At 41.2% G+C, this 10,761-nt stretch overlaps 1 long non-coding RNA gene across 1 annotated transcript; it reads left to right on the top strand.

Annotated features, from left to right (window-relative positions):
* The first annotated feature begins 9,949 nt into the window (after positions 1 to 9,949).
* On the top strand, positions 9,950 to 10,511 carry LOC132827744 (uncharacterized). Its single transcript, XR_009646038.1, has 3 exons — positions 9,950 to 10,005; positions 10,114 to 10,243; positions 10,480 to 10,511. It is a non-coding gene; the product is annotated as an uncharacterized LOC132827744 (long non-coding RNA).
* The last annotated feature ends 250 nt before the right edge of the window (positions 10,512 to 10,761 follow it).

A 10,761-nucleotide genomic window follows, 5' to 3' on the forward strand; every position in this document is an offset into this window, starting at 1 on the left:
TGGGAGGGGGATCTCTTTAATGTCAATTACCCTCTGGGAGGGGGGAATCTCTTTAATGTCAATTACCCCCAGGAGGGAGGTCACTGTAATATCAATTACCCCCTGGGAGGGGGATCTCTTTAATGTCAATTACCCCCTGGGGGGTCATTGTAATGTCAATTACCCCCTGGGAGGGGGGGTCATTTTAATGTCAATTATCCCCTGGGAGGGGGGTCACTGTAATGTAAATTACCTCCTGGGAGGGGGGATCTCTTTAATGTCAATTACCCCCTGGGAGGGGGTCGCTGTAATGTCAATTACCCCCTGGGAGGGGGGTCTCTGTAATGTCAATTACCCCCAGGAGAGCGGATCTCTGTAATGTCAATTACCCCCTGGGAGGGGGAATCTCTTTAATGTCAATTACCCCGGGAGGGGGATCTCTGTAGTGTCAATTACCCCCTGGGAGGGGGATCTCTTTAATGTCAATTACTCTCTGGGAGGGGGATCTCTTTAATGTCAATTACCCCCAGGAGAGCGGATCTCTGTAATGTCAATTACCCCCTGGGAGGGGGATCTCTTTAATTTCAATTTCCCCCGGGAGGGGGGAATCTCTTTAATGTCAATTACCCCCAGGAGGGGGTCACTTTAATGTCAATTATGCCCTGGGAGGGGGGGGTCACTTTAATGTCAATTATGCCCTGGGAGGGGGTCACTGTAATGTCAATTACCCCCGGGAGGGGGATCTCTTTAATGTCAATTACCCCCCGGGAGGGGGGATCTCTGTAATGTCAATTATCCCTGGGAGGGGGATCACTGTAATGTCAATTACCCTCTGGGAGGGGGGGTCACTTTAATGTCAATTATGTCCTGGGAGGGGGTCACTGTAATGTCAATTACCCCCTGGGAGTAGGGATCTCTGTAATGTCAATTACCCCCTGGGAGTGAGGATCTCTGTAATGACAATTCCCCCCTGGGAGGGAGGATCTCTGTAATGTCAATTACCCCGGGAGGGCGGATCTCTGTAATGTCAATTACCCCCAGGAGGGGGATCTCTTTAATGTCAATTACCCCCGGGAGGGAGGATCTCTGTAATGTCAATTACCCCCAGGAGGGGGATCTCTTTAATGTCAATTACCCCCGGGAGGGAGGATCTCTGTAATGTCAATTACCCCCAGGAGGGGAGGTCACTGTAATGTCAATTACCCCCGGGAAGGAGGATCTCTGTAATGTCAATTACCCCCTGGGAGGGCGGATCTCTGTAATGTCAATTACCCCCTGGGAGGGGGGATCTCTGTAATGTCAATTACCCCCCGGGAGGGGGATCTCTGTAATGTCAATTACCCCGGGAGGGCGGATCTCTGTAATGTCAATTACCCCCAGGAGGGGGATCTCTTTAATGTCAATTACCCCCGGGAGGGAGGATCTCTGTAATGTCAATTACCCCCAGGAGGGGGATCTCTTTAATGTCAATTACCCCCGGGAGGGAGGATCTCTGTAATGTCAATTACCCCCTGGGAAGGGGGATCTCTGTAATGTCAATTACCCCCTGGGAGGGGGGTCACTGTAATGTCAATTACCCCCGGGAGGGGGTATATCTTTATTGTCAATTACCCCCCTGGGAGGGGAGATATCCATATTGTCAATTACCCCCTGGGAGGGGGTCACTGTATTGTCATTACCCCCGGGAAGGGGGATATCTGTGTTGTCAATTAGCCCCTGGGAGGGGGATCTCTGTAATGTCAATTACCCCCAGGGTGGGAGGATATCCGTATTGTCAATTACACCCTGGGAGGGGTCACTGTATTGTCATAACTCCCTGACAGGGAGGGTCTCTATATTGTCAATTACCCCTGGTAGTGGGGAGTCACTGTAATGTCAATTACCCCCTGGGAGGGGGAAAAATCTGTAATATCAATTCACCCTTAGGAGAGGGGTATCTGTATTATCAGCTACTCCCCTGGGAGGGAGGGTCTCTATATTGTCAATTACTCTCTGGTAATTGACAGTGGGGAGCACTGTAACGTCAATTACCCACTGGGAAGGGTATCTCTGTAATATCAATTCCCCAGTATGTTAGTCTTCATAGTGGCAAATGTGTTGCTGGTCAAAGCACAGCAGGTTAGGCAGCATCTCAGGAATAGAGAATTCGACGTTTCGAGCATAAGCCCTTCATCAGGAGAAAGATTCGGGTACAGTGATGTCTTGCTGCAATTGTTGGGCGTTGGTGAGACCGCACATATTTGTGGCATCCTTTTCTTAAGAAGAATGTTCTGACTCTAGAAGGAGTGCAATGAAGATTTATGAGACTGATTCTGGGATGGCAGGACTGACAATATGACGAGAGACCAGATCACTTCATACGACATTGACTGGCAGGTGATGCACAGGAAGAAAATTCCCAGTGGCACGGGAGTCTAGAACTACTGATTATGGTCTCAGGATACAGGTCAAGGACCAAGATGACAAGAAATTTCTTCATCTAGAGGCTGGTGAGCCTGTGCAATTCTTTACTTGGAAATAGTTAAGACCAAAACAGTGAATATTTTCAGGAAGGCATTAGATATAGTTCTTAAAGCTAAAAGAAATGGAGAGAAAGTGAGAATAGGGGACTGAGTTGGATGATCAGCCATAATCATATTGAATAATGGAGCAGGCTGAATGGCCTATGCCTGTTCCAATTTTTTACATTTCTTTCACCTACATAAGGTGACACCAGACCTCATACTGTGGGGGACAGGCATACCCTGTGTCCATCAGTTTGCTTTTCATTCCTCCGGCTCATGAAAGTGCACAATCTGAATAACCTATCATTTCAAAAAGGATAGCAGTCTGAAGTTTGACAGTGGACCCAAAAAACAATATAAAAACAATTAAAGCAAGTCACAAAGGCGGATCAGTGATTGGGTTGTAGTAGAGTATCTACCAGTGGGTAGGAATCATGAAGAGATATCAGTGGATTAGAGCAGATAGCAGTGAGCAGGTAACAGTGAACAGGAGCAGATAATATTTGGCTGGAGCAGATAGCAGTGAGCAGGGGGATGAGGCAGTGGATTGGGCAGATAGCAGTGAGCAGGGTTATGGTGACACCCTGTCTGCCTGCCTTGGGTTGAACTCCAGTGGCAGTGGGAGAACAGTGTATAGAGGGCATTAAAGCCCCATTGAAATTAGTATCCAGGTGGAAAGGCCATCCATGGGTATTCTCATATCCCAAACTGAATTGGGCAGAGGCAGGAAAGCAGAGGCTGCTGATTCTGCACCCTGCAGCCCAAAATGAACTGCAGGAACTCTCATTCCAAAAATGCCACCTGGATCTGTGACTACCAATCTGGCAATCTCGACTTTGTCTGTGCTTTGTTCAGCAAAGGCCAAGCAATTTCCTGATTTCCAATAATCAGTCCATTTTGTTTGTTACAAAACTGCATTTTAACATCACAATATTTCACAGGTTAAAATAGTTAAAATAACTAGTACATTTAAAGTTTAAAAGAAGAAAACACAAAAAGTAGGTTCATTGTGTTTTTTAGTAACTCTCAATGAATATGATTTCTGACTTACAATTGTGTTTAAAAATGATAAAATGAGGTTTTAGTTATTTATTTGTTCATTTAACCTTTTTCCAACCTCCAGCGCGCAGTTTTGTTTGAATCAGCCAACAGGTTTCATATAAATTCATTTTGGTTTCTTGCTCTTTATTTTTAATCACACATCACTAACAGCTCTCAGGTCGCTATGATATGTCATTTCTCAAGCAAAACTTAACCATGGATTTCAGAATACCAGAAATTCCATTAATGGAAAACAGTTTCTCCAAAAGATATACTAGATTTTCTAGAGGGCTGAAAGTATTTTGAATGCACAAGGTTTATTTATGCTATTGTAGAGACATTTGAAATTTTAACTCATCTTTCACCCACTGAAGCTGCTTGACCTGCTGAGCATTTCAAATATGTTGAGCTTTACCTTCAATTTCCAACATGTTATTTTTGTGTAGATTTGATTATTTTGTCAGTGTAATGTTTTCAGGAAGGCAAAAACCACTTTTGTATGTGACAGGAAATGTTTAGTGTGTATATCAATAAACCAGTCTGAGGCAGGATCAAAGATAAAGGTTTGCAGGTTTAAATTCAGGAAGGTAACAGTTCTGGCTTTGCCACATGTTTTATAAACTGAACTAAATGTCTTAGATTGTAGTAACAGCATTTATTTAAAGCTAATTCTGTCTTGAAATACTTGATTTTATAATATGTTTTACTTTTTGCAATTCAATTTTATTGGCAAAAGGAATTTTCATGTCATCAACTAATTGATATTTTGACAAAAGCTTACTCCACTAGGGTTTGCATTTAGTCAGCATAACTACATGTTACACAAAATACAATTGAATGGTTTCCAATTTATGGCAGTAAGAAAGTCAAATAAAGTTTTTTTTTGTCTGATTCCCCAGAAACAGTTTTGAAGTAACTTCAAATGAAACATCTGTGAACAGTGTGAACAGATGTCATCAGTTTCACAGCTTCTTTCATTTCTAGTTTCCAAAATAGTTTTGCTTTACAGACTGAAACTCTGCAATTCTTCTTGCAAGAACACATGAAAACTGAATTGAAAGTTATTTTCCTATGCATGGGAGTCTATCTAACAGGAATCACAGAAAAGTAGTTTAATTATTGTGAGAACCCTTGCTGATTTTTCATTATTTTATTTTTATTTTTCCCCATTTTTAGTTTGGAGCTGAAAGCTAAACTGACCTTAGAGCTGTAAGCAGTAACTCCTGTATTTTGTTTTAGAAAGGAGAACAAGCAAACTGTTGTTTATTTATGAGGTGAAGCCTGGAAGATATTTATATGTTTATTCTTGCTAAAAGTAGTCTATAGATGTTTTGACTCCAGACTGGCCTTATGCTCAAACAGATGGCAGATATTAGAATGGAAACAGGAGCCTCATTGGGAGACAACCAGACCAACATGTAGAAACCAGAGCTTGAACTGTGTTTAAACAGGATTGTGCCTGCAAAAGCTATACGATAAAAATTTGAATGCTCTCTGGTTGTCCTCCCATTATCAACTTATTGAAAGTTCAGAGAACAAGAATCTCAGTTATAAGAATTAAATAAATATTATTTGGAGACTGCTGGAAGCTATCTGCATACATTGATGTCATTAGAAACCAAGCAACATACAATCCCATGTATTTTGTGTGGTTATGGATTCTGTAAGCAATATAAGTGAGCTGGTCAGTTAAATCACATTGCTTTTCTTCTGATATATCCCTGAACTGTGTCTCTGTTTGTCGTCCATGAGAGTAAGGGGCTAGAATTAAAGAAGATTGGGTTTAAATCATAGACATTAATTAAATTACCTCATTGTTTAACTTTGCTCTGCTAAAGCTACTGCATTATTAATAAATGGTTAGTTTTTTATTTAAGCTATAAACCTGACATCTTGTATCAGTAATTCACAAAGTCTGGTACTGGTTATGAACCATTGTGGTCAATTTTAAGACTCATTGCGTTTTTAATTTCACTGTTGCAAATACAAGGAGAGGGAAGCTTATTTGATTTGGCTTTCTCCATGTTGAAAAATTACACCATAAATTAGGTTTGGTAGCTTTATCCTAAGTAATTAAAGTAAGTGTGCCAATCTGTATAACCATGCTATGAGTCTCCATATCTGCTTAATGGCAGGTGCATGTCAAATAAATTTGGAGTGAAGACTAACCAAATTAATTTGGCAAGTAATTTCAAAGAGAAAGACACTTTTTTTAAACGATTGTCTAACTGTTGCTTTAATATCTTGTCTATATGGGGAAATAAATCTCATCAATTTGATTTTGTTATTTCTTCCATTGTGGAGAATTAAAAGATACGTCATTTCTTCATTCTTGAATTTTCCTTTTGTGAAAAGGAGTATGGAGCAATTCCATTGAAAGGGCCATCAAAGCTCAGGAATCTGGCTAATTGATGTTGTACAGGAGAGATGTTAGAGATGAGAGGTGAGAAAGGAATTGCTCATCAGATGAAAAGTCTTTCTACTAATTTGTCAGTGAATTACAGGACAGGTGAAGAGCATTAAAATTGAGTTATAAAATCACTGAGAACTTTGAAACAAATGATAACTTCTCCAGGAGGTTCCAGTGATTTGCCTCCATGGGTTTTGTCCTTTTCCTTCTGATGGAAAATGGGGGCTTGTTATAATGAGAGTGTGTTGAAAACAACAGGTCAACAGGAGAACAGCACGTGCAAGAGCTTTTCCCATCCTGTTTCTTACAATAGTTCAGCTCCAGTTGTCAGAGACATGGCCAACTCTGGTATTAAAGTCCCCAGAGAGATGATCTTTTTTGATGGCAATAAGAAAATATAGAAAATGGATAGCACAGAAACAGGCTATTTGATCTATCAGTTGAGAAGGAGCTAATCAGGTTAATCTCAATTCCCGACTCTGATTTAAAGCCTTTTAAGTGATAGCACTTTCCAAGGTGTTTGTTTTAAATCCGATAATGTTTTCTGCCCCAACCACCCATTCAGACAGCTAGTGACACCACCCTCCAAAGTAAAAAGAATTATCATTTAACTATTCTGAATTAAAATCTCCATTTGTCTTCTTAATTCCAAAGTAATTTCTAGCTTTCTAAACTTTTGTTTTTGGAATGTGAGCATTGTTAGCCAGACAATAGACAATAGACAGTAGGTGCAGGAGTAGGCCATTCTGCCCTTCGAGCCTGCACCGCCATTCAATATGATCATGGCTGATCATCCTTAATCAGTATCCTGTTCCTGCCTTATTTCCATAACCCTTGATTCCACTATCCTTGAGAGCTCTATCTAACTCTTTCTTAAATGAATCCAGACACTGGGCCTCCACTGCCTTCTGGGGCAGAGCATTCCACACAGCCACCACTCTCTGGGTGAAGAAGTTTGTCCTCATCTCTGTCCTAAATGGTCTACCCCATATTTTTAAGCTGTGTCCTCTGGTTCGGCACTCCCCCATCAGCTGAAACATGTTTCCTGCCTACAGAGTGTCCAATCCTTTAATAATCTTATATGTCTCAATCAGATCCCCTCTCAGTCTTTTAAACTCAAGGGTATACAAGCCCAGTCGCTCCAGTCTTTCAGCGTAAGGTAGTCCCGCCATTCCAGGAATTGACCTCGTGAACATACGTTGCACTCCCTCAATAGCCAGAGTGTCTTTCCTCAAATTTGGAGACCAGAACTGCACACTGTACTCCAGGTGTGGTCTCACCAGGGCCCTGTACAGCTGCAGAAGCACCTCTTTGCTTCTATACTTAATTCCTCTTGTTATGAAGGCCAGCATGCTATTAGCCTTCTTCACTACCTGCTGTACCTGCATGCTTACCTTCATTGACTGGTGCGCAAGACCACCCAGATCTCTTTGTACTGCCCTTTATCTAAATTGATTCCATTTAGGTAGTAATCTGCCTTCCTGTTCTTGCCACCAAAGTGGATAACCATACATTTATCCCCATTAAACTGCATCTGCCATGCATCTGACCACTCACCTAACCTGTCCAGGTCACCCTGTAATCTCCTAACATCCTCCTCACATTTCACCCTGCCAACCAGCTTAGTATCATCAGCAAATTTGCTAATGTTATTACTAATACCATCTTCTATATCATTAACATATATTGTAAAAAGCTGCGGTTCCAGCACTGATCCCTGCGGTACCCCACTGGTCACTGCCTGCCATTCCGAAATGGAGCCGTTATCACTACTCTTTGTTTCCTATCAGCCAACCAACTTTCAATCCAAGTTAGTACTTTGCCCCCAATATCATGCGCCCTAATTTTGCTCACTAACCTCCTATGTGGGACTTTATCAAAAGCTTTCTGAAAGTCCAGGTACACTACATCTACTGGATCTCCCTCGTCCATCTTCAGAGTTATATCCTCAAAAAATTCCAGAAGATTAGTCAAGCATGATTTCCCCTTCATAAATCCATGCTGACTCTGACCTATCCTGTTACTACTATCCAGATGTGTCGTAATTTCATTCTTTATAATAGACTCCAGCATCTTTCCCACCACTGAGGTCAGACTAACTGGTCTATAATTTCCTGCTTTCTCTCTTCCACCTTTCTTAAAAGGTGGTACAACATTAGCCACCCTCCAATCCACAGGAACTGATCCCCAATCTATCGAACTTTGGAAAATAATCACCAACGCATCCAACGAATTGGTGGTGGAGAGATCTCGTCAGAGGAGTGGGAGGATATTTGGGAGAACGTAAGGAAGATTTCAATTTGCAACAGGACAGAGACTATGCAACTGAAGGTACTCCACAGGGGGCTCATTTGGCACTGCAGCGGCTTGCGAGATTTAAGAAAGGAGCGATCCCAATGTACCCCAAATGTAAAACAGATGTTGGTACTCTTATTCATTGCTTGTGGTCATGTCACAAGCTTCATAGGTTTTGAGGTGCTATAGTGAGTGTTTTTGTAGGGTCGTGGGAACTGAGGTCAAGGTGGATCCAGTGTCCCTTCTTTTGGGTTTGCCAAATCTCCCTTCTTTGGACATGCATGGGAAGAAATTGTTTAATATTATTTCATTCTGTGCGAGGAAGAACATTCTAAGGAGCTGGGTGTTGGAGAATCCCTTGGGACTCTTGGGATTGCATAGATTAGTTATGGAGCACATCCCCTTGGACTTACTTATGAATATGATGCACTACGTTTTATAGAATATGGCAGCCCTTACTGAATTATATGGAGGCAATCTTGTTGGCTATATTGGTTAGGGCCTTTGTTTAGTCATGATGGCTACGTCTGGCGGTCTAGGGACCCCTGGAAGGAAGAATTCTGAACAAGTACAGGTATGCCTACTGATGTTCCTGGTGGTGGGGAGCTTTGGTGGAAGTACGCTGAGTGAGATAACTTAACTGAATGCAATTTAATTTAATTTGGTTCAACTTGGCTTAATTTAGTTTTTTTTAGTTATTTGTTAAATTGTAATTTTCATAGATTTTTTCTCTCTCCTCTGGTTTGTGGAGTAGAGTAGTAGTTTGTTTACTGTTATTGTTGTTATATTATAATATTGTTATACTGTTTTGTAGTGATTTTGTAATTTTGTTAAAAGTTTTTTCTCAATAAAAATATTTACAATAACAGGCATCTGGATGGGTATATGAATGGGAAGGATTTCAAGCAATATGGGCGAAGTACTGGCAAATGGGACTAGATTAAGTTAGGATATCTGGTTGACATAGATGAGTTGGGCTGAAGAGTCTATTCCACTGCTGTATATCTCTGTGATTTGAATACTAACAATTCACAGTGCCCCAATATTTTGTTCTTTGCCCATTAAGGTGGCAGATTTAAAAATCTTGGTTGACAATGCAAACTCGTTTTGTAGGATTTCCAGTTTATCTTTTGCAAGGTTTGTAGCTCAGGTTGAGATTTATGGTGTAGGTTTGCTCACTGAGCTGTAGGTTTGATATCCAGATGTTTTGTTACCTGGCTAGGTAACATCATTAATGGAGACCTCCAAGTGAAGCGAAGCTGTTGTCTCCTGCTTTCTATTTTGTCTTAATTTTGATTAAAGCAAAGCCACCATCATCTTACCAAACCACAGGATTGCTCTCTCATTTGAGAGAGACAACTGGTGGTATTTAACCTTAGGGTCATACCTCAGGCGAGGGGAGAACATTCCTCCATGATAATCTCAACTGGTGCGTGAATTGAATCTTATTAGCATCACATTGCATCGTAACCGACCAGCCAACGAGCTAATCGACCCCCTTGTTTTTGATAACCTTCAATTAAATAATTTTGTCTGAGTTCACAAACCCAGTTTCGTCCTGAATGTTAACCAGTGCAAACAACGTTTGATTCTAGTCAACTTTGAAATTGAGTCTCTCCTGGTATTAATCACTGACTGAGATTTGGACGGAAGCGAGAGGAGAACCGGAAGTGCGTCGATGTGAAAGTGCTTTATCACTTACAATGGCGGCTCGGTGAGGAATGGAGTTATCGACATGGGGAGCTGAATGTAATCCGCCTCCATCGGCTTAATGAGGTATTGTTTTATGCACTGGCATGGTTTGGTACGTTAGACAAACGATTAGCTGTTTTTACACCGTGATGTGAACGGTAAAAGTTGACGATATTAAAGCTTACGTTTCAGTTTGCAGAGTTGAAGGCCCAGGCCTAATCCCCCCAGTTTCCTGGATCTGTATCATAGGGAGGGGATGACCTGACCTGGTGGTGGAGGGTCTGATGCATGGGTCCGATATGCCACAAGACAAATATTGAAGGTGAGGATTTTAATGTAGTTAAAACGCGGCGTTTGTATCTGTGCCCATGTTTCCTCATCGTCCCCAGTAATTTCAGACCATTTGACTGAATGATGATTTTTTTTACACGTGTTAGACTTCTGATGCAAATGAAGAAGCCTAGAATCTGACTCCAGTCTGAAATAACAACATCGCTAGTAATTGTTTATGCTTTTCAAACAACATTTTATCATTATATGTTAACTTTTTTTTTCTAGACTTAATGAATTTAACAAAGTTAACTGCCAAGGAACTTCAGTTTGTGAAACTCCCAGTAACAAGTAAGTTCTTAAAATAAAACGGTAGATCTTGTAAATATATGCCTTAGTACGAAGCATTCAGAAGCACTTAAATGATATTTGTTTCAGTCAGTTATAATAAAATGCAATGCTTAACCACTAACTAACATAGTGGGTTGTGTAACCCTTGTGGGGACGAACAGACCGTGGAAAAGTACTGAGTACATCTGACTTGTAAAGATATGCTGATGTAAACACACA

Source organism: Hemiscyllium ocellatum, chromosome 25 (genome assembly GCF_020745735.1).
Source record: "Hemiscyllium ocellatum isolate sHemOce1 chromosome 25, sHemOce1.pat.X.cur, whole genome shotgun sequence".
Taxonomy (NCBI): Eukaryota; Metazoa; Chordata; class Chondrichthyes; order Orectolobiformes; family Hemiscylliidae; genus Hemiscyllium; species Hemiscyllium ocellatum.